The 24,742-nt window shown below is 41.9% G+C and overlaps 1 long non-coding RNA gene across 2 annotated transcripts; it reads right to left on the bottom strand.

Moving 5' to 3' along the window:
* Nucleotides 1-14,447: 14,447 nt before the first annotated feature.
* Nucleotides 14,448-16,446, bottom strand: LOC115580643 (uncharacterized). 2 transcript variants are annotated; one of them, XR_003983894.1, is made up of 4 exons: nt 16,323-16,446; nt 16,180-16,253; nt 15,872-16,100; nt 14,448-15,505 (listed from the first exon to the last, which is right to left on the bottom strand). It is a non-coding gene; the product is annotated as an uncharacterized LOC115580643 (long non-coding RNA). The 2 variants fall into 2 exon arrangements; XR_003983893.1 differs by having other exon boundaries at nt 15,893-16,100; nt 16,323-16,438.
* Nucleotides 16,447-24,742: the final 8,296 nt, after the last annotated feature.

The raw sequence follows: 24,742 nt of genomic DNA, 5'->3' as shown, positions 1-24,742 counted from the left end.
TGTGCTGCTATCAGCAACCATGGTGTTCTACATCACCATGTTACACTCGGGCCATATAACATCCAGCACCTTCTACGATTTCTTGCCAATCTAAGAGATATTTTATTTGAGCAGCAGGTTCAAGAGCAGCAGGGTCAAGAGCTGAATGAGAATCCCATTCCCACCTATGTGATAGTGTGGGACAATGTCAGTTTCCACCGAGCTGCTCAGGTAAGGGAATTGTTTAACATCAATGGGCAGTTTATGAACGTGTACCTCCCTCCATACTCGCCTTTCCTGAATCCGATTGAGGAGTTTTTCTCCTCTTGGAGATGGAAAGTATATGATAGACAACCCTACACAAGAGTAAATCTGCTGCAAGCCATGGATTTAGCCTGTGGTGATATAGGTGAGGAACCATGTCAGGGCTGGATATGGCACGCAAAAGGCTTCTTCCCCTGTTTCCTCAGGAGGGAAAATGTTGCTTGTGATGTCGACGAAGTGCTCTGGCCTGACCCAGCCCAAAGACAAGAAGAAGCACATTGATCACGTTTACTCCTTTGATTTTTGTATTGTATACTGTAGTACAGTGCATTGTAGGCTGTATACTGTATAAACAAATTGTCTGGCCCTGAACATTGTGCTTTCCATTTGTTTACAGTACTGACTGCTCAATAGATTTTGACTGGTTACAGATTCATATCAACAAAGAACAAGAATTACAGTATCACAGGAATAAAGGACAAGTTTGTGAGATGCATGATACAGTGCTGTAAAAATAGGGGTGCAAGGAGGAGGAGGAACAAAACAAATTGCAAAGAGCAAAGCAGAGTATAATTTCTGATCAGTTTTGAGCTACTAGGATAGAACTAGGATGTTTTCATTCATCAAAAGACAATGACGGAAAAAAAGGACATTTGTTTTGAAATTAAAAATGTACTTCTACCTGAGAACTATTGTAGTGGCAAATATAAACTGGGTCATGATCATGCATATAAATTGATTTGGGAAATACACCTTGCAGTTGTGTGCTAACAGTGAATATGAGCCTGATGTAAGACCAAGGTCAGATGCTCCCTTTATAATAACAAGGCTGGAGTGAGGAAGCAACAGGTGTAGCTACAGCTCACCCAAGGCCACAGATAGGGGCCTGAGTGAGACACTTTGCAGCCATTAAGGAACACATTAAAGGAGTCGTCACCCGGAAATCGCAATTTCTCTCGTTAAATCATGCATATTGGTGTTGGACCTCTGTTGAAACTTGCCTAAAAAGCTGGAGTTTGAAAGTGGCTTATTTTTTTCGCTTTGGCTCTTTTCCGAACAGGAATAGTGCACAATAGTGCGCGTTCCTAAAGCACGAGACTTTGACTCTGCTCCTGTGGTGACGTTACCACAGGAGGCTACTTGCATATTAAGCATCGGCTCACAGCCGTCCTCAGCCAGACTTTCTGAGTGAGCACGCAGAATCTGCTTATTTCTCTTTCATTTTCACGCCATACATCGTGACCACCAGCATTAAAACTCAGGTCTTACATGTAAAAAACGAGTGTGAAAAGTAAGAAGGAAAAAAAAAGAATTTACCATTCAGAGACATCCTGCTGTAAACGTGTCTCTTCCACCGTCTCTGCCTCTTCACTCTCCCGTTCGGTTTCCGACTCCGGCTCGTACATAAATGCCTGAATTCCATAAGGTTCGTCATTTAGTGTGTGCGCCATGACAGCTGGCTGTTTATGTTGTGGAGTCTGTGTGCATGCAGGCTCGCCCCCCATTCCGGCTCTGTCCTTCCTGCGGCCAATCAACGCGCGCCTCATTACATATTAATACAATGCACATCCGGACCGGTCAAAACCTCGCGCATAATCTCGCGTTAGAAAGTCGCGTTATGAAAAAGGGTCAGAACAAGCTCTATGTTTGATTTTTTTTGTTTTTGTTTTTTCTAATAAGTTTTAAGGATTAATCCAAAGCGATCCAAGGGGGACTGGATATGTTAAAAACCAGGTGATGACTCCTTTAAAAAATGAAGATGATAGAGGCGGTCGCCCCCCCCCTCGTGGCCCAATTATTGAAAAACGCGTGCTAAAGTGCCCTCTTGGGAGCCAAAACGCGCGCTAAAGTGCCCTCTTGGGAGCCAAAACGCACGCTAAAGTGCCCTCTGAGGAGCCAAAATGTACGCTAAAGTGCCCTCTTGGTTGGCAAAACACACTAAACTGCCCCCTTGGCTGGTTAAAACATGATAAACTGCCCTCTTGGGAGCCAAAATGCATGCTTAAGTGCCCACTTTGGAGCTAAAGTGCCCTTTTCAGTGGCGAGAACACGCTGTATTTTCGCCCCTGCCCTTCAAAAAGTCAGTGCACGCCACTGCTCCCACTACATTTTGGCGAGCCTAGCCACGGAGGAGCGGGAGGGACAGGACGGTGGATCTCAGGCGTGCCCCACATACACCATTAAAGGAGTCATCACCTGGTTTTTTACATGTCCAGTCCCTCTTGGATCGCTTTGGATCAATTGTTAAAACTTATTAGAAAAAAAAAAAAATCAAACAGAGAGCTTGTTCTAACCCTTTTTCATAACGCGACTTTCTCACGCGAGATTATGCGCGAGGTTTTGACCGGTCCGGATGTGCATTGTATTAATATGTAATGAGGCGCGCGTTGATTGGCCGCAGAAAGGACAGAGCCGGAATAGGGGGCGAGCCTGCATGCACACACGGACTCCAAAACATAAACAGCCCGCTGTCATGGCGCACACACTAAATGACGAACCTTACGGAATTCAGGCATTTATGTACGAGCCGGAGTCGGAATCCGAACGGGAGAGTGAAGAGGCAGAGACGGTGGAAGAGACACGTTTACAGCAGGATGTCTCTGAATGGTAAATTCTTTGTTTTTTCCTTCTTACTTTTCACACTCGTGTTTTACATGTAAGACCTGAGTTTCAATGCTGGCGGTCACGATGTATTGCGTGAAAATGACAGAGAAATAAGCAGATTCAGCGTGCTCACTCAGAAAGTCTGGCTGAGGACGGCTGTGAGCCGATGCTTAATATGCAAGTAGCCTCCTGTGGTAACGTCACCACCGGAGCAGAGTCAAAATCTCGTGCTTTAGGAACGCGCACTACTGTGCGCTATTCCTGTTCGGAAAAAGAGCCAAAGCGAAAAAAATAAGCCACTTTCAAACACCAGCTTTTCAGGCAAGTTTCAACAGAGGTCCAACACCAATATGCATGATTTAACCAGAGAAATTGCGATTTCCGGGTGATGACTCCTTTAAGGGATATATTTACATTTACGAGTGATGCCGTCTACTCCTTTCCAGCCCACAACTCTCAGGTATTGTCCTAAAACCTCTCCAAAAGAACCTAAAACTGATAATTATGAAAAATAAAAATTAAATTAAAGGGATAGTTCGGGTTTTTTGAAGTGGGGTGATATAAAGTACATATCTATAGTCAATCTGTTTCCTACCGTAATCACCGATCAGTGCAGCCTCAGTTTGGAGAAGTAGAGAGCCGCTCCAGCCCAGATGCTCAGCTTTGTACTGCAGTGAACGGGGTTCAGCAAAAAAGCAAAATTAACCACCTAAAACAAGGCTCACCTAAAAAAATCTGTATCAGGTCAAGTCTACGTTGTATAGGTAAAATTGACACCGCTTTACATCGCTGTCAGACCGCGCTTTCTTTTGGCACTACATTTTCTCAACCGCAGAACCTCCATATCCCTACGCATGAGCGCTAATGTGGAAGGATATGGAGAGTTAAGTTTCGTTTTTATCGAAAGTAAACCTCTCATCCAGCCGCAGATCGCAGATCACCTGTTGCCCAGTTATGCTAATGCGTAGGGATACGGAGGTTCTGCGGTTGAGAAAATGTAGTGCCAAAAGAAAGCGGGGTCTGACAGTGATGTAAAGCGGTGTCAATTTTACCTATGCAACGTAAAATTTACGTGAGCCTTGTTTTAGGTGGTTAATTTCGCTTTTTTGCTGAACCCCGTTCACTGCAGTACAAAGCTGAGTGTCTGGGCTGGAGTGGCTCTCTACTTCTCGAAACTGAGGCTGCGCTGATCGGTGATTACGGTAGGGAACAGATCGACTATAGATATGTACTTTATATGACCCCACTTCAAAAAACCCAAACTATCCCTTTAAGGTAAATTGAATTAAATTATTATTGTAATTTTGTTTTTTTTATTTTTGTCTTTATTATAAAAATAATTAAACAATTTGAATTATTGTTATTATTAGTAGGTTTGGTTTTATAAAAACATAATAACCGAAATTGAGATATTTAAAAGGCATGGCAGCAGCCTTCAGGTCAAAATCGTGAGTATGTGTGATTGATAATTATATATGTATGTTTCAGCCATATCATGTAAAAGTATGATTTAGTCAGGTCAGTTTATGTGCGCACGCGAATTATGTCTGATAACTTATGTTCATGCGTAGCCTGCCCTAACCACCTTTTAATGACAAAATATGTATGAAAAGAGATGGATAAATGTGAAAGAATGCTTTTAAACATGTTAATTTGCATGTGGATTTGTATGTGTTTGAATCTTGGAGGTGGAATATCATGGTATATTGTAAAATATGCGGCATGACTGAGAATAATGGCACAAGAAAACTGCACTAAGCTGTTATCAGTTGAACAAATAGCTCGAGCTGTGAAGAGTAAGGAGAAGGGACAGATCAGCTGAGGATAAAATGTGTGTTGATGTCGGAAAAAGTTGTTATCGTTGTCTATGTGTCTCGTCAGTTGTTATTATTGTGTAAAAATCCGGAGAAGTCATTAATAAGTTGTTATTGTGGTTTGAGATTTGAATAAGAGCTTGTAGCGGCCCGTGAAGAGGGCCGGAAGAAACTACGTTTTATCAGTACGTTTTACGTTTTATCAACACCTTCTCCACACGAGGTCAGGCATCCCAGGATAACTCTAGGAAGGAGGGCGGAGGAGAACCAATACACCCTGACTTTTCAGCCCTCTTTCTACCTTCTAAAATTAGTCACAAATTAACCTTGCTTCTCCAAAAAAGCCTTTTTCTCCACTAGCAGCTTCTATTGACTACTGGGTGTGGAGTCGAGATCACTGAGGGGATAATGTTCCCTGTGCCGGGGCCGAGGCAAACAAGGAAGCAGACTGTCATTGAGATCCAGAAGTGTCTTGTACACAGGCCATGTCTGCCAAACAAATTGAAGGAGGCTACAGAGGAACCACCTGACACAAAGACTGGAGTCGGGTGGGCCACAGAGTCCTGGACAAAGAAGGCAGGCACTACACAACGGCCAGAGGAAAAGGAGACTGGTTCTGCATCGAATTATCAAGGAAAGTGCAACAGCACTGGCCAGAAGACTGATGCTGCAAAAGGAAGGTTTTGGGAACCCTGAGCTTAATCATCAAGAAGGGAGAGATCCAGAGGAATCCTGGCCGCATACACCAGCTAAAGGTGTCTGTTCATTTTCCAGGATTCCCCTTGACACAGCCAAAGGAGACAGCAGAGGTCAGAGGTCAGAGCTTTGAGCAGCACATAGACAGGAGACACACACACACACACACACACACACACACACACACACAAAGAGGGAAACACTGATTGACTGTTAAAGACTAAGCTTTGCTTTCTGGCAGTATTTGATAGCGTTAGGGCTCTAAGCAAGTTTGATTTTTAGAAATATAAAAGATGCACATTCTGTTGTTATCCAGTCAAGGTCAACTGTTAAAAGAAAATATCCACTCAGCCATAGGGCTGTCAAGGTCATTGCTCATTTATCAGGGTGCCAAAATGGGGGGTGAAGATTTTTAAAATACTTTAGGGTCATAAATTAAGATGTTGTAACACTAATGACTGTGGGTTTTCAGTTATTGATTTAACAAATGCATATTCTAGCATTCCTGTTTATCCTGACTCACAGTTCAAGGTTGCATTCACTATCAATGGTAAACTTTGTTCATGGATTTGGATGCCATAGAGTTTTCTTCTCCAATCCAACTTTGTTCCAAAACTGCGAATGAAAACAAACGATTGCCTTATTGGATTTAGCAGGCTATTGTTGTCCATAGATTATAGATTATTCATTTTTTTTTTATTCTATTAGGCCTCCCAGAACATAGACGTCCCTTAAAGAAAAAAATAATCATGAAAATAAGACACATATCTGAAATGAGGTGGTTTATTTGAAAAAAAATAAAATAAAAATGTAGCCCCATGGTGACCATGGTGGTTTAAAACAACTTTCCACCACAGAGAGCGCTATAGTGAAATTATCAAAGGGCTGTAGCAGCTGCCAGAAAGTTGTGACCATAGCTGATATAATTATGTGTCCTCTAACTGTTGGTGTTCTGCATGCTGTTTCATTTAACCTCAGAAAACCAAAAAGAACAAATAATTAAATATGTTGCAGATAGGACATGGTTTGCCTGTGGAGTTTTAATGCAAGACACTCTAACTGGTAAGCAACCTTCAGCATACTACAGCACCAAGTTAGATAACATTGAGGCTGCTCTGCCTCCCTGTTGCCAGGGACTTGCAGAAGCAGCTTTTGCTTTAAGAAAGCCTCAACAGGAACCATAGGACACCCAACCATACTGTATGCGTCTCACCAGATACATGCCCTCCTCACCAGTCCAAAGTTTGTGCTTACACAAGCTAGGTTATGAAGTTGTGCTCTCAGCAACAACTGAACATCCAACGTTGCAATACAGTTAATCCGCAACACGGATGATGATACCGATAGATAGAATGCCACATGACTGCCTTCAAGCCACAAATGTATTTCTGAAACCACGTGAAGATATGCACAATCAACCAATAACAACATATCTTTCTCTGTTTGTAGATGGGTCCTGCTTCAGAGAAGTGACAAGCAACAACACAGGTTACGCATTTGTACAGTTGCTGCCAGACGATACTTTTACCACAGTCCAAACAATCTAGCTTGCCCAACCATGCTCAGCACAGCTTGCAGAAATTAAAGCTTTTAACTGTAGCAAAGCAAATTGGCAGAAAGCAAGCGGTTAAATGTATACTCACAGTAGGCTATGCATACGCAGTGTGTCATATAAATGGAAATATCTGGAAACAGAGAGGTTTTCTCAGAGCGGAATGGCACACCAGTAACGCATGGAGCAGCCATCTTAACACTATTTGAAGCATTCATCTATCAAGTGCATCAGCTATTATCAAATGTGCTGCACACCAAAAGAGCAGTTCCCTAATAGCCAAAGGCAATAGCCTGGCCGATGAGGCCTCTAAACAAGCTGAAACCAGTATATGTTTTGGACAGTTGATGGCAGCCGAAAACTGTGAACCACTCACCACTTTACCGTCCTTAATAGCAGCCCAGAATGAGGCTGTGAATATACGAACAGTTAGTGTGGTTAAAACATGGTGCTGTTAAAACCACTCAAGAAGACCCTCAGAAAGGTTTATGGCGTAAAAGCCATTCCTGATGCGCAAGTATAGTAGATAAAACTTTAGCAGTATGTGATGTTTGTGCAAACCATGATGCGAGGAAAGCATTTTCTGCTGCAAAATTATGCAAAGAAGTGTTCCTGTGGTTTGGTTTGCCGGAGTGTATGAATTCTGATAACGAACCGTCTTTTGATAGAGATAGAGATTAAAGTAGGAGTTTGAGTCCATGGACTTCTGAAAATAAAGACAATTCAGGGAATTCAGGTATTTGTAAGACAGGGAAATGCAGATTAAAATACAGCCTTAAGTCCATGGACAGCAAACATTGGATAAATAATCTAAAAACAAAGTAAATTAAAATCTAAAATAAAGGAGATGTAAGAATAACACATGCAAGAACCAAAACTGCAGAAAAGAAAAGAAAAAGACAATCTGAACTGAAATAAACAACAATAAAAGTTAGTTGTTAACAAAAATCGAAGATCAACAAAAAGTTTCAGTAAAATCAATAATAAATGTTCAAACATTCATATGGGGGTTTAATAAAGTGAAAAGTAGTGTATGTGGTTGTTGACTGTGTGTTGTCAACTACCTGTGTCGTGACTGTGAGTTGAAAAATCTGCTGGAAAGATTTGTGTTACCTAAAATAAATTGTGCTATTTCGCAATGTTGTGTGATTTTGTGCTGATATAACTGTCAGGTGTTAGAGACATGTTGCTGTTCTAAAGAGCTTTGTGTTAGCCTACTGTTAATAAGTGGTTAAGCGTGTTGCAGTAGTCAAACGGTGTAAAGGTTATTAGACAAACTTGATAGTTCTGGTCTAAAAAGTGTGTGCTAATAGATATATTAGTATTGGATGTGATTTATGAGATGGTTGTTTGTGTATGTGTTGTTTTTGGCTTATGAATACTATTCGCGCAGGCTAAGAGTTTCTAAATGCATGAGTAAAGTGTTGTTGAGATATGGAATCCAAGTGACGGCCAGGTGAGGTTACAGCCGAGGAGACACATCCCCGGGTGGGACTTGTATTACTTTAAGAGTGGGTTCCTATCTCGCTGGTGGCTGAGGAAGTTGTGCGCTGAAAAGTTGAGTTTCAAACTGCAGCTCCATTGCTCCTCCCATGGTGTGAGCTGAAGAAGGCTGTTGTGAACCAAGTAGTATTTGACCAACCTACTCTGTTGCCCAAATGGTGTGTTCATAAATAAGAAATTTAAAACTGACATTAGAACTGAAACAGGTAAAGTACTAATTGAAAATACTGAGATTGTTCAAAAAGCATATATATGAAGTGTCTGTGTTGATTGCATCATGATTTTCACATCAAGATTCACATACTTGTTACAGAAGAAGTAAAATCATCATTTGAACTACAGAAGGATCAAGCATCTAATAAAAACATACATATAAAGTGTCCACAGTCACAAGGTTCAGTAGAACGTGCCAATGGTGTGTTAAAAACTAAAATAGCCAAAATCATGGCTGATTTAATGGTAAACTCACCTGGGAAGATGCTTTGCCATTAGCACTAATCTCTATGCGCTTGCAAATTAACAGACTCATCTAACCCTGCATGAAATGCTCACTGGACGCCCAATGCCACTGCCACAGTGCAGGGGCCCTATAGAGGGATCACCGCTTCAGCAGCTAGAGCGAAATTTGGGGGACTATTTATGGGGTTTAACTCAAATCCACAGATTTGTCTTCCAACAGGTGAAAGTGTTGGAGAGGCTGCAGAGGATGATGCCCCCAGCACAACCACAGGCAGTGACACCCCGGGAAGTGCACATGCAGGACCGTCCAGCTTGCAAGACATACACCACCCGCCCACGCCTGAATTCAGGCCAGAGTCGGAGCGTTCTCTGACTCAGATTAATTTGTGTTTTTTGTTTTTTCCTTTGTGCTAACCCTTTCAGGTTTTGCAAGGGGGGAGGGAGAAGAAGAAGTCCTATTGACATGTGCCACTATTAACATACCACATGTTAATTGTGCACTTGCCATAGTCACTTTAGCTACAATTACAAAGGGCATAGTGAAAATAGGAGAACTACTACATCTAATGTATGTAAAGGCTGACACATATGATTATGTACTAACCACCGACAGCACAATAGCTAACGTTCCAGGTAAACATTAGGTGGGACTACCCCGCACCACTGATTGCAAAGATAAGGGATGGTGATGTTACAGGTAATATGCACAGACACGTCATGTCAGGACACAGAAACAAATAAGGAAATGAAAATAATAGAAGCCAGTAGATGGATTCAGCTAATGAGTAACCAAGAAAAAAGAGATTTGGCCAAACTAAGAACTGCACAGTGGGACTTAGACATGGTTCAGCAGTGGATAACCTACTCAGTTGAAGCAGTGCACAAAGCACAGAAAAAGACCAACAAGAGTGTATTGCACGTTACAACGCCAAAAGAATACCACAGCTCATGCCACTGCCAGGAAGTCACATAGGTGACTGTTCAGACATAACTGAATGTTTTGCTTTTTGTGCAATGCACATGGCAGGGAAACTGGATGGATGGAGTTCCAACTCTCAAATATGCCCATATAGGATTAAAAAGAATGACAGCTATGCGACCTGTGGTTCGTAAACTTGATAAACTAATCTTCCTTTTCTGTGTAGCACGAGGAGGAGTTGGAGTATGTAACCTAAAAGAAATACAACCAACATGACAGATGTGGCTGGTGAAGAGCAGCAATACGACCTGGTATCTGGCCACCAATGGGGGCAATGCTACCACCATCAAAATGTGTGAATCCAGCCCAGCAAGCCCGGATGCTGAGGGAGAGAGAGGACAATGTCGCATAGAGTCTCACACCACGAGGCAGGAGGGCTCAATTAGTCCAACCAAGACTACAGGATGAGCTTGCCGTAGATGATGTGGGAAGGCTGAATTTTCAATCAGAGCCGCATTCCTTTCACCATATATCCTGGCCTAAAGCTTATGTCCTATGCCCTGGTTTTTCACAGCAGCCAGGAAGTCATCAACATCATGGATGAAGGACAAAATGTAATTTGGTCATATGTGTGCCAGCAAGACTGCGAGCTTGGCTAAAGTTGCTGTCCACTCCTGGACTTCCAGCAATTGTACGATGATCTTTTGTATTCAACACAGTTGTGTGAGATTAAATGTTGTAAATGTGTTGTGATGATTAAATGAGTGTTTGATAAAGGTAAGCGGGCACTCATTTGTGAAGGTCATGTCAGAAAGCTGAGTGCCGTAAAAAGCACGAGAAAGGTATTAAACCAGTGTGGTTTACAAGAAACCAGTAAGTTCATAGGGGCTCTGGTGGAATGTTGGCCTCAGGGCCGCCACACTAACCAAGGGAACACCACCTCTTACCTTTCTTTATCTAATTGGATCGACGGGCGGAAAATAAATAAATAAATAAATAAATGAATAAATAAAAAATAAAAAAATACCAGAAGAAAATAAAATATTTCACAAAAACAAAATGTGGTGTAGGTGTTTCATGTCAATGATCTGATAATTACTGATCAAGTGTTCGTTGAACTGACCTAAGAAGGATTACCTTCGCAAGGTGTGTATATTCTAATCCATAGAGGTTTAAGAATTTGTCTATGGAATCTTATGCTTTTCTTTAAATTTTCTTAAAATTCTATGCTATATCCACATGAACACAAGTTACCTAGTTATGCATGCTTACAAACAAATCTTGAGGTGTTGAATGGTGTCATTCATCAAGAGTTTGATTCACGTGTGTTACAGTCACAAAAGTGCCTTCAAAGGGTTAATTACAATGTGTGATTTATTGCTGTATGTACTCATAATCTGTTTGCACCCACAGAACAGGTCAGTTGGTGGGCCACATAACGGGGCAATTTACCTCTCTTAAACAGCTAATTGAGAGGACGTTTCCCCTGTCATGTTGTCAGGTCAGAATAGAAATCTGTCAGTGAATAATCACTGGCTCATCTGTTTGAGGGCTGGTACAGAAGATGGCTCAGAGAGAGCTCTCAACTATCCTCTTGATAGTTGAAGCACTTCCCTATGGGTTGATACTCATTGTCAGTCTTGTAGGAAGGGGCTGCATTTATATTGTTTGAAACTATATATATTATGTTTTATTCACAATATACTCATACTATTGTTTGTGTTACGATGATAAGATGATTGTACTCACTGATGTTAAAGTTTGAAGTGTTGGTCCTTTTTTGAAGGACCAAAGGGGGGACTGCAGTGGCAAATATAAACTGGGTCATGATCATGCATATAAATTGATTTGAGAAATACACCTTGCAGTTGTGTGCTAACAGTGAATATGAGCCTGATGTAAGACCAAAGTCAGATGCTCCCTTTATAATAACAAGGCTGGAGTGAGGAAGCAACAGGTGTAGCCACAGCTCACCCAAGGCCACAGATAGGCCTGGGTGAGACACTTTGCAGCCATTAAGGAACACATTAAAAAATGAAGATGATAGTCTTGCGTGATCATGACGAGGGGGGTGGTCCAAGAAGGGCGTTGATGACATTGACCCCAGGTATAAAAGGGGGTGATCTGGGGAGATTTCTCAGTTGCCCTGGGGTACCTCATGGAATTGTAATTTCTTCTCTTGGAATAAACACCTTTTTGGACTGAAGACCTGCTGCCTCGCCTCTGATTTTTGACTTAGTCTCTGAGCAGGTTTCGCCTCTGACTTGGACTTAGGCTCTGAGCCGTTTTCGCCTCTGATTGGGACTTAGGGTCTGAGCAGTTTTCGCCTCTGATTTGGACTTAGTCTCTGAGCAGTTTTCGCCTCTGATTTGGACTTAGGCTCTGAGCCGTTTTCACCTCTGATTGGGACTTAGACTCAGAGCTGTTTCTCCTCTGATTTTGGACTTTAATTTTGAGTGGATTTACAGGGTCTGATAGTGGAATAATTGGACAGATAAGGAAAGTAGTCTCCCAGTACACTATATGTTTTGAACAATGTGTTTTCTATTTTTTGGTGTATTGTTTACTGACTGCTTGATAGTGTATATCATTCTGATCGCTTTGTTTATGATTAGAGAGCAGTGTTTGGTTTTGAGCAGAGGTAAATCTGTTTTGAGGCGAAAGTTTCATTTTGCACGAGGAGTCAGAGGTTTTGTAAATAGTGCTTGAAGTTGAGGTTTTGTGTTTAATGTTTTCAGAAAATGGAGCAAGGTTTCAGAAATTGTGTTTTAGCAATTGAGAAAAACTGTAATGTCCGCAGATTAAGTGATGGACTGACTGCTGTGATCAGCTGTGTCTTGGTTTTAAATCTCCCCGCCTGTGGGTTGCACAACATTGCATGTCATCGACACCTCCGCCCACCTAACGCAGAGGCCGGTACATTGCCGCCTCGTTTTTAGATAGCAGGCGAGGCGGAAATAAGTGTACCCTCCGAGGCGGAAAATCGGCGGACCACAACAGACCCCCAATTTGCCACCTTCTGTCTAAAACCGCGAACCGAGCCACCAAAAGGACGGGCAAATTGGTGGCTTGGTGCCATGTCTAAAAACGGCTATTGTGTCGGCCGATGCGTGAGATGGGCGGAGGTGTCGATGACCTGCACTGTAGTGCGACCCACAGCCGGGGAGTTTTAAAACCAAGAAACAGCTGATCACAGCAGTCAGTCAATCATTTCATCCGCGGACATTAATGTGAGCAACTGGACAGCCGCTGAGATCCCGGAGATGCTAGTGTCTCCTCGGTCTCTGTATCTGTTTGGTTGTGTTAGCTTGTTGTTGTGTCGGCAAGCGAAGGACGGTCGCTACTTTCAAATTAAAAGCCCCCCGCTAAGAACCCAGTTCTAAACTCCAATGGGGTGCAATGTAAAGCTCTTATTTTGAAAACAAATGTGTTGTCACTGTTCACAACCCAACTTCGAGCTTCACGTCACGTTTACGCCTACCTCAGAGGCGGCTTTTGGAAAAGGAGGAATATTACATTTAAATAATTTCCCCCTGGGATTATTAAAGTATTTCTGATTCTGATTCTGATCACGCCTTCGTTTTAGAAAGGCAGGCCGGCACATTGCCGTCCTTACCTTGGAGCAAATGTGCCGCCTTTTCTATCTAAAAAGGGCTATTGACGCCTTGAATTTAGATAGCAGGCGAGGCGGGAATAAGTGTACCCTCCAAGGCGGCAAATTGGTGGACCAAAACAGACCCCCAATTTGTCAGCCTGTCTAAAACCGCAGACCGAGCCGCCAAAAGGACGGGCAAATTGGCAGCTTGCTGCCCTGTCTAAAAACGGCTAGACTTTGCCTTCGCCTACAGCCTCCTGTGGGTCCCAGACAGGGACGTGCACAGGATTATAGAGGGGCAGGGGCTCAAAGTCAGGAAAGGCCAGTACACGCACGCGCACAGCGCACGCCAAATTTTTTTTCAGGCCTTAATAACACAATATGTAGATTAATGTAAAATTAATAAACAAAGTACTTATAGAAAGCTAAATACTTGTAATAGCTGTGTATCCTGTGTAGCTGTGAGTGATACGCAATTGCCATTTCTTCTGTGTCAACAAATTATTGTCAACATGATTTTATTAACATTATCATAATACTGAGGTTTGGAAGACATGCAATTCAGCTGCAATTCTTAAAAAGCAATAAAACACGGGTTTATTATTAGGCTATTTATTGGAGAGCAAACTAATAATACATGCTACACATCTAAAAATGTGACAAAACCAAGAAATGACTACTGTGACTGTTAGTAGGAACAGCAATGTTTACAGTGTTTACAATGTTTAAGATTTGTGGCCAGATAAACAGCCGACACATACAGCTGTCAGATTATTCTTAACCCTCATTAACAAGCAGTTAGCTTGACAAGCACAATTGGGCTCTTCTGAAAGAGCCCAATTGTGTTCATATTTTAGCACGTTGAATAAGTGGAATGCGACTTGTTACCCCCACAAGGAAGTTATGTTAATGGATGTATAACTCACAAAAGGTTCAAGTCGCTCCACTGTCACGTCTCATATACGTGCATGGTGGAGTTCTCGACGAGGCAGCTTTCTCTCTCTCTCTCTCTCCTCTGCTAGAGACAGAGGGAGGACAGAGAAGCGGCTTGAGGCTCCCAACACCATCGAAATGCATTTAATTGATAAACCCTCCTTCCACACATCATAGAGCTTCTATGTCAAAAGATGGCTACAACAATTTCCCTATTAATTCTTATTTCATGCCCTAGACATATCAGAGTCCATGGTATTTCTACCTCTTCTAAATCCATTCTGATATTTTGATACATAGCCTTTGCTTTTTAGATAGTATGTTAATATTCCATTTATCATTCTCCCCATTATTTGACATATTAGATGTTTGTTTTTACATAACTAGTAAAATGTTTTTGTTCACTGAGCTGATTTATAACATCTGAGCTTTTCCTGAGAACACGACCCAGTTCTGCCTTTGTTCATTACTTAGGCCATTGAAATCCTACTTTTGTAATATCAGTTCCTGTAATGCAACTTCCCTTCCTCTTTTCCCTTCTCTGATGTTATTAGAGCTGTGCACTTTAATGTGCCAACATGTCTGCTTTCTCATCTGTCACAGCTGTAGATTAATTGCATTCGTCAACTATTTCTGTTTCCCTTCCTAATGAATTACAATGTTTCTCTGCACTTTCCATTGTTCTACTTATATTACCTTGCAACCTTATATTCAATATTTTAAGAGTTCATTGCATTCTCACATTCTTTTGTCCAACATGATACCATTTTCTTGTTATACTTTCCTCATTTGAATTGCTTTCTTTGCTGGTGTGAGTGTGTGTTTGTGTGTTGTCAACGCCACCTGGGATTTTAACCCAGGAATTAGCCATACAAGGCCACAGGTTCGAACTCACAGGAGGGTCAGAAGACGTGGTTTCAAAAGAATATTCGTTATTAACAAATGAAAGAAAACACTTCAAAATAACTAAGGGTTGAGCAATTGGCGGGGGGGAAGATGCTCAGATGAAGCCACCACACTGGCAAAACAAACAAAAAGAAACCCAACCAGGGCTGGGGCTTACTATGGCGGCAGGAAACTCAAAAAGGGACAAAATCCAACTATAAACCACCAGTGCACTGCAAACAACAAAACTGTGTCGAACACCACCACCAGAGAAGGGCTGCCACTTGCTTTGGCCTCAGCACCTGTTGTAAAAGAGGAAGAAACACAAAATTAACACAAAGCACTGTGTGGGGACATCTTAAGCATCTACAGTTTAAAACAAGCAGCACAAGAACCAAATACAGAATTAAAGAAAATTAACAGAGAAACACCATATAAACCATCTTAAGAAGAATTAATCAAATATTAAACAAAGCAAAAACATTATATTTTATCCAAACGCCCACTTAATACCATAAACAAAATAATCCAGACTATTAGCAAACAAATGCTAAACTGAGTATAACCTGAATTAAATCAAACAAACAAAAACAATCCTATTTAAATTAGTAAAGGAAAATAATTCAAATCAAAAGAGACGGGTGAGCCAAACTCCGCTTGACTCAGACTTGATTTTGTGGCTTGGGCACCCTTATTGGCATGATGCCTTCACCCTGGGCCTGGAGCTGCTGCCACATGCAGTGTGACCCGAGACAGTATGGCGCTTCTCAGTTCATCCAGAGCCGAGCCAGAACAGCAGCAACCTTGTCGCGGTGGCCGATGACCAGAGCGCACGAGGACGCCAACTAGACAGGTGCAGAACTAGGAGAGCGAGAGCCACTGGTTACGGCGGCCCCGCTGCACAGCAAAAGAGAAAGTGTCACATCTAGCGCAACAGATGGAAAACTGCAGCAGCAGACAAATACGAGCAGCATACCTCTGAGCTCTACTGCACCCAACACGCGCCCACCAGAACTGCTCGCTCCTTCCGGCTCACCGTCGCTCCCAGCACTGCAACGGAACGGGAGGATGAAGCCCCAGAGCCGAATAAAACAACGGAAGATAGTAACGGATGCCTACCTTAATGACACGACGGGGAGACACGGACATGCACGTCAACACACCAGACGCACCGCACAGCAGAAGCAGAGAGAGGGAGAGCGGCGACCAACACACCTGGTTTTAATCACCTGCAGCACCGCCCAACAATTAACCTGCACCAGCTGACACGGTGCCATGCCGTGACCGGGGGGATGACCCACCCGGCCACACTGGGATAGTTTCACAAACTTTAATTAATCAACATTTTGTGTTGTTTTGCATTTCCTTGTCTCTTTTCTGCTAACATTTTTCACAGTTTCCACTACTGAAAACACATGTCTAATCTGTTAATCTACTTTTCTAAATTCAGTCCTATTACTATAGTCACTTGTTTCCCTTACAGTTTCCCAACTGCAATTACCTTCTGCTGTTTCCGATTCTCTGAAGGCCCCCTTCTGATGGACTCTGGCTTAGCAAAAGTCAGTACCAGAGCTTTTTTTCCCAACTCCCAAGTTTTGAAATGACCACTGTTTTTTTTTTTTTTTTTTTTTTTGCCGGTCTTCAGATTTTATAATAGGTGTGCATTGTGTGAGCCAAGTGTGTGACATCATTGCTACATCTCTTTTTCTCCTCTCCTTTTTTTTCGTGTACTACTTGTAGTTATTCTGCTACAATTTCTACTACTGCTACTATACCTACTTCTGTTTCTATTTCTGCTATGACTACATGATGGTTTTCCAGCAGTTTAGTGCTATACATTTTAGTTGGATGGATTTTGGCCATTTTTTCATCTTCATCTATCTTTTATTCTTCCTCCTCCTCCGATTTCTACTCCGCATCTTCTTTCTACTCCTCCTCCATGCCTTTTATAATATTAAGCTTTATTCAACCTACTCTTCATTCCTCTTCCTCTACCTTCAAATGTCAAAACGTTGAGCTCCCCTGTGATAATTCTGCCACTTACACGTTTTTACACTTCTTGTAATGCCTTTTCAAAAAATAAGCTTTCTCCACTTTTTCTTCTTTCCTTCATTACAATTAAAAAATTAAAATAAACACTGACAATCAACTACTAAAACTGTAGTACTGGTGACTGTACAAAAATGTAGAATGCATAGAAATGTTTAGGTTACATTTAATAACAATGAAACTTTGTGAACAATAACATAAACAAAAATGAAGAAAATAATACAATGAAGGAACAACAACCAAAATACCAAAACAGTAAGATCATTTAATTATTATTAAGAAATAATGGAACACAACAGAATATGACATGTAAAAATCTATCAGAAAATATTCAAACTGATCCCAACATTTTCTCTGTTTCAATTCTCTCCTCTCCTCTTTAATTCTTCTTTTTCTGAAATGTCAATCTTAATTACTTCCCTCTGTTGGGATTCTAGCTTTTATGCTCCCATGTTTTAATTTATTGTTTAGTGGCTCCCACAGCTTCCTCTGGATGTCCAAGAAGTTGTAACAGAGCCGGCCCGAGGCATAAGCGAACTAAGCGGCCGCTTAGTATATAAAATAAATATTTTTTAACAATTATTATTAGGAGGCCAAGCCTATGGAGGACCAAACCTGACATAAGTATAAATAAATAAATAAATAAATAAATAAATGCATAAATAAATACATGAATAAATGCAAAAATGCATAAATAAATACATAAATAAATAAAAGCTGAAATAAATGTATAAATAAATAAATGCATAAATAAATACATGCATAAATAAATGAATAAATAAATAAATGCTGAAATAAATGTATAAATAAAAGTATAAATAAAAGAATAAATGCTTTTTATTTATTTATACATTTCTGTTCACTTACATTTATTTATTTCTGTATTTCTGTTCACCTACATTTATTTATTTCTGTAGTTCTGTTCACCTACATATATTTATTTCTGTATTTCTGTGTCCATATGTAAATGAGGAGGTAGGAGGTCCTAACCTCAGTCAAGAGCATGATTGGTTACAGGAGTGTGCTCGATGAGGGTCTACTACTTCTGCCTTACTAGCGGCGCTGATTGCTTGCTACCAGCAAGCCCGCTCAGCTAACTGTTAGCTACAGCTGTTGACATTCGTTCATGTAGCTCTGGTTTAGTTATGAATTTGACTGGCGTTCATTTTAACTTGCGAGGGTCCCAGGTGTGCTGGTGGTGTGGTTTGAGAATCCCGTCTGGAGAGAGAGGGGTCCTCAGCCATGTCCGCTAACCAGGAAAAACATGCTGCTCATCGCTCCAAGTCATGTATATGTGTATCTAGACGAGCACTACAGAGCACAAATCGTCCAAAAGTGCATGTTGTCGGTCTCATATCTTTGTCGTGAATGTCTGTACTCTCAAATAACTCATGGGTGGAACAGGCTGTGGCATTTGTTCACGCCGAGCGGCTCGAGAGCGGAGTGGAGACCCCTTTTAGCTCTTATGTTAGCTGTTAGCTGCTCGCTGTAGCGCAGCGTCCAGGCTACCTTGTGACACAGGTTACCATTGGGTATTTTTTATTCCGCACTGTTCAAATGGTCGCTTAAAGCCATCGTTCCGAGCCGCATACATCGTTATTAAGCTGAAGCTAAGTCAGTGTGAAAACTGTACACTGTCATACAGCCTGCTGGTCAAACAGTCTGCAGAGTACGTTGACATCCAGCCCGAGCTCAGCGTGAGGTCAATCAGCTGTGGCAAAACGTGAGACGTCCAGATAAACCTGTGATACAAACACCAGTAGCGACAATGGTTCATAGGAAAGCCCAGACATGTATCTCACTCTCGGTGGTAACATGTGTCAACAGTTAACCTGGACGCTACGCTCTTAGCGCTACAGCGAGCAGCTAACTAGCAGCTAACTGCTAACAGCGGTGTCCATGCCGCTCTCGAGCCGCTCGGCGTGAACAAATGCTTAATACTGTTCCACACATGAGTTGTTTAAGAGTACAGAGATTCACAACAAAGATATGAGACCAACAGCATGCACATTTGGACGATTTGTGCTCTGTAGCGCTCGTCTAGCAGTGGTTTGCAAGTCGCAGCCCCGGCTTCTCCGTGTGGATAGAAGTGTTCAAGCCACGTCAAAACGAATACACGTATACATGACTTGGAGCGATGAGCAGAATGTTTTTCCTGGTTAACGGACATGGCTCTCCAGACAGGATTCTCAAACCACACCACCAGCACACCTGGGACCCTCGCAAGTTAAAATGAACGCCAGTTAACCTGTCACACTGGTCGAGGCCATTAAGCTAACTGGAGCTGTTTACAACGTTACAGAGAGGGAGGCTTGAGATCAGGAATCGTTTGCTTTTGTCTGGCTCTCCGATTTGACCAATCATGCTCTTGACTGAGGTTAGGACCTCCTACCTCCTCATTTACTTATGGACACAGAAATACAGAAATAAATATATGTAGGTGGACAGAAATACAGAAATACAGAAATAAATAAATGTAGGTGAACAGAAATACAGAAATAAATAAATGTAAGTGAACAGAAATGTATAAATAAATAAAAAGCATTTATTCTTTTATTTATACTTTTATTTATTTATTTATACATTTATTTCAGCATTTATTTGTTTATTCATTTATTTATGCATGTATTTATTTACGCATTTATTTATTTATACATTTATTTCAGCATTTATTTATTTATTTATGTATTTATTTATGCATTTATGCATTTATTTATTTATTTATTTATTTATTTATACTTATGTCAGGTTTGGTCCTCCATACAAGCCCAAGGGGCCGAGGGAATGCGTATGCAAGCATACGCGTTTCCTAGGACCAGCGGTGCTAGGAACCCTATTGTAATTGTAAAGATTTTTATTTTTATTTTTCTCCGGCTAAAAGTGGTGCTGCAGGCTAAACCGTGCAAGGGAGGGTGGTGCAATTTGAAGGGTTGGTCCAGACTCCTGCGAATATCTCAGACACAAAAAACTACATATATCCGCCTGCAGGGGGCCATATAACCTTTGAAAACACGTTCTTGCCTATAACTCCCAAACCGTATGTCGCACATTAAAAAATTTCACATTCTAAATTCAATGTATCCCCAGATTTCCTGAATGGAGCTGAATCACTTTGCGATTGGCCACGCCCACTTCCGTTTTTTTCCAGTTTTCGCAAAATCGCAAAAACTGGAAAACCTACTTTTTCGAACTCCTCCTTGGGATTTTGTCCGATCGGCATGAAACTTGGCACGTACACTCTTTAGCTGGACCTGATGTAAAGTTATCAAAATAATTTTGCTCGGTCAAAAATTGCGCAAATTATTAACAAACAAATTTCTGTAGCTTGCTATAAAAATGTAAACTGTTTGATATCTCGGTCAAACTAAATGCTATTGACACCAAATTTGAGATCCTTGCTTGCCATGAGACTGGGAAAGGATGAGCCGAATTTGGCGAAGTTTGGCCACTAGGGGGTGCAAAAAATATGGGAAGTTTATATCTCTTGAAAGGCCACACCGATTTTTACAAAATTTAGTCGGTATGATGTAGGGCCAATCCTGAGGCCATATCTTGAAGGTGGTCATGACTGACTCAATGTGGGCATGGCTCATTACAACAAATCCAAATTGGAACACATTCAGCCTTTTGTACTTCCAGTGCACTTCCCATTATAGCGAATACCACGGCTCAGACGTTGGCCTGTGTCCTCACTTTTGCCCCGAGCCCGTCATCCTTTGGGGCCAACTTCTGTGGGCTCTGCGGTGCGTGGGGTCCAAGTCGTGTGGGGGGGCTTGGTCCCCGTTCATAACTGCTTGCATTTCTAGTTAGGGCCCGAGCAGGTAGACCTGCGAGGTCCCTATTGTTATTGGAAGGACAGAAATTTTGTTCTCCAAGTTTGAATGCAGTTTTGGATGCCTGAACATACCCAAAAACTCACCAAATTTGGAATATATGTTACATCTGGCAAAAATTGCGATCCTGCATTGTCATTGGGCGTGGTCGTGACCTGCGGGCTCTGTAGCGCCCCCTAATGTTCATCCCCGCCTCCCACAAGTGCGTAGAAGAGCGAAATTCAATACGCAGATTCCTCATGAGCAGACGCACAAAAAAGTCTGGGGGGACTATACTGTCACTCCAACAGGAAGTCAGCTATTTAGATGTGTGGCTGCGTTTTTGGCCAATTTATGCCTACTTTGAAAATTATCTTGTCCTAGAGCTTAAACACCACAGTCTTCAAATTAACTCAGTAATTTTCTTCATGTCTTGAAGAACAAAAGTTATGGAAATCATTCAGCTGCGCCAAACTTTAGTGGGCGGTGCGGTGGAAACCATTTTTTCCTCACGCCGTCAAGCATCGAGGCTTTATAACTTTATCATACAATTTCCTATCCACACCAAACTGCTCGTAACTGTAGAGTCTGTCTCCCTGAACAAATCTCAGCATCAATACTAAGTCGGAAATTTTGCTTTTTGCCACCATTTTGAAATATTGCCAATCTTCATACTTAAATTATCTCCTCCTACAGATGTAACGCCACCGACTTCAAAGTCACTCAGTAGCATCCTGTGACCTTGAAGATGAAAAGTTATTAAAATCTTTATCCTATGTCATACCTGCTGGCCACAGTGGAGCGGGCAATTCGAATCCTTCGCCATAAAGCATCGTGTTCTCATAACTTCTTTATACAATTTCCTATGTCGGCCAAATCTGTCAGGAATGCAGAGGGAGTCGCCCTGATGAGATCTGTGTGGTCATGGGGCGTGGCGGTGACGCGTGGGCTCTGTAGCGCCCCCTATTGTGATGCCCCGCCTCCTACTTGTACATAGAAGTACGAAAATTGGTACGCACCTTCATCATGACCAGACGCACAAAAAACCCATTTGGATGCTTACTCTCACTCCAACAGGAAGTCAGTTATTTTGATGTGTGCCAGAATTTTTGACAAATTCATGCCTACTTTGAAAATTATCTTGTCCTAGAGCTTAATCACCACAGTCTTCACATTAACTCAGTAATTTTCTTCATGCCTTGGAGAACAAAAGTTATTAAAATCTTTCAGCTGCAACATGCTTTAGTGGGCGGGGCGGTGGAAACCATTTTTTCCCCTCGCGCTCAAACATCAAGGCTTTATAACTTTAACATACAATTTCCTATCCACACCAAACTTCTATTAAGCGTAGAGACTGTCGCCCCAAATAAATCTCAGCATCAATACTAAGTCGGCCATTTTGATTTTGGCCACCAGTTTGAAATATTGCCAATCTTCATACTTAAATCTCCTCCTACAGATGTAACGCCACCGACTTCAAAGTCACCCAGTAGCATCCTGTGACCTTGAAGATGAAAAGTTATTAAAATCTTTATCCTACGTCATACCTGCTGGCCACAGTGGAGCGGTCAAATCAAATCCTTCGCTGTAAAGCATCATGTCCTCATCACTCCTTCATACAATGTTCTATCTGGGCCAAATCTAGAGGGAATCTAGAGGGAGTCGCCCTGAATAGATCTGTGCATCAATACTGTGTCATATCAATAGCGCCACCCACTGGAAACCCACTGGAAACATGAGGTAAGTATTATCTCAGTCAATGTTGGCACCCTACATGCATATACATGAATGAAATTTGGCATGCATGTGTGTTATGACAAGACGCACAAATTACTCATTTACACCCACACTCTCAGTCCAACAGGAAGTGGTCAATTTTGCTTAGAAGCACATGAATTTATGGTGTACGTGATGCAAGTTGCCACTAGATGGCATTGTTGTCTTTCAAGGCACATGTATCCTGTCTGAATAACCTCTGAGTAATTCCATTCAATTCCAGTAAGTCAGCCGCATATTCATCAAATTTTATTGAAACTTAAAAAGGTGGCAGCATGCACTTTTTGGAATAAAAACTAGCAAACAAAGCAGAACTTAGATCAAAAGCTTGACACTGATAGACAGCCATGAATACATTGTTGAAAGAAGGCAAGTGAAGCATTATTCTACACTCATTTATGTGCAGTAATGACAAACATAGTCAGATGTACATGGCATTTGCAGGTATTTTTGTCTACATTGCATGTTACAACAGGGCATATTTGAAGGGTAATGGGTAGAGCCACATAATCGATAAGTGAGTGGTAGTGAGCCACAGCACACAATTTTCAAATAAGCCAATTTGCTAAGAATGCCATTTGTGTGTTGTGTCTGCCCTGTCAATGTGGCACACAACAAGATGTGTGTAGTTGTGATTCTGCCCAACTTTTCCGTGATGAACAAAGTGGCTTCCCCTGCGATATGAAACAACTGAGTGAGTTCTGTGGTTAAACACAGCTACTGCAGGACGCTGGTCAAACCTGGTCACTTGACTGCTGTCCCTTTCCAAAAGGAAGAATCACATCTGGCTGCACTCCACTACCTATCTAAATCTGTGGCATTTCACTTCCATCCTCCCCTATGATGCGCTGCCTTCCTGCCTTCACGGTGACAACAGAAGGCAGTGTCTTATCTGCGCCGGTAGTCGAGTGGTTGGAGTGCATGCCACATACGCAGTGGGCCCGGGTTCGAATTTAGGGGGGAGGAAGTTTACTGCAAGCCACAACCCCCCCCCCCCCCCCGTCCCACTTCCAATCTATTCCCTGCAAAAACACAGGTGTCCATGCCTGAATTCCAGGCAAAGAGAAGGCCGTAACACTTCACACAACGTAACAGTGCAGAATCGATTGCCAAACGTACCCGATTACTAAATGTTTTAGAAGTCATTCACCTGCAGTCCATTTGGGTTTCTGTGGATTGCAGGAAGTTGTTCTGACTTCACCTGAAAGCGCTTGATACTGGCAGGGGCAACCCAGCGCGTTACAAACACACGTTGGGAGAAGAGGCTGATATTCACTCCCCGCGTGCACTGTCCCAAACGCAGGCAGTTGCCACCTCCGTGAACAACGATCAAGCAATGTGGCTTAAGGCAGAGCGCATTTGGACGGCAGCACGCCCCGACGCGCGCGCGGACTGCGAGGGCCGGTTCATCACTGCTTGCAGTTTTAATTATTATTGTTATTATTATTATTATTATTATTACATATTAAAGACATTAAACAAGTAACATGAATTAATGAATAATTAAAGACAAGATGATTCTGATTTTGTGATTAATATACCTGCCTACAACTGCTGTGTCTGCCAGCATTTGATTCGTGTGCATAAACTAGACACCTTGCGTGCATAGACAAAGCAAGGATGGATTTTGGATGGAGTTCCTCTGAATGAACCTGAATGACCCAAAACGTGAAGGGGCCCTAAAGCCCAAGTCGTGGCGTGAAGTCACCACCTCAACAAGTCAAAAAGCAAAAGGCTATGAATCTAAATGAATCTCCAGCTGACCATCCCAAAAAGGCACCAGAATACAGGATCCCCAGACCCCCCCTTCTCCCATTTGCAGTAGTTCATAATCTGTCACTGTATTAATACACTTTATAATGTGATGTTATAGTGTGACATTTGTGTCAATAAATGTCAAGC

Source organism: Sparus aurata, chromosome 4 (assembly GCF_900880675.1).
Source record: "Sparus aurata chromosome 4, fSpaAur1.1, whole genome shotgun sequence".
Lineage (NCBI taxonomy): Eukaryota > Metazoa > Chordata > Actinopteri > Spariformes > Sparidae > Sparus > Sparus aurata.
This window is presented reverse-complemented; position numbering and strand designations above follow the sequence as displayed.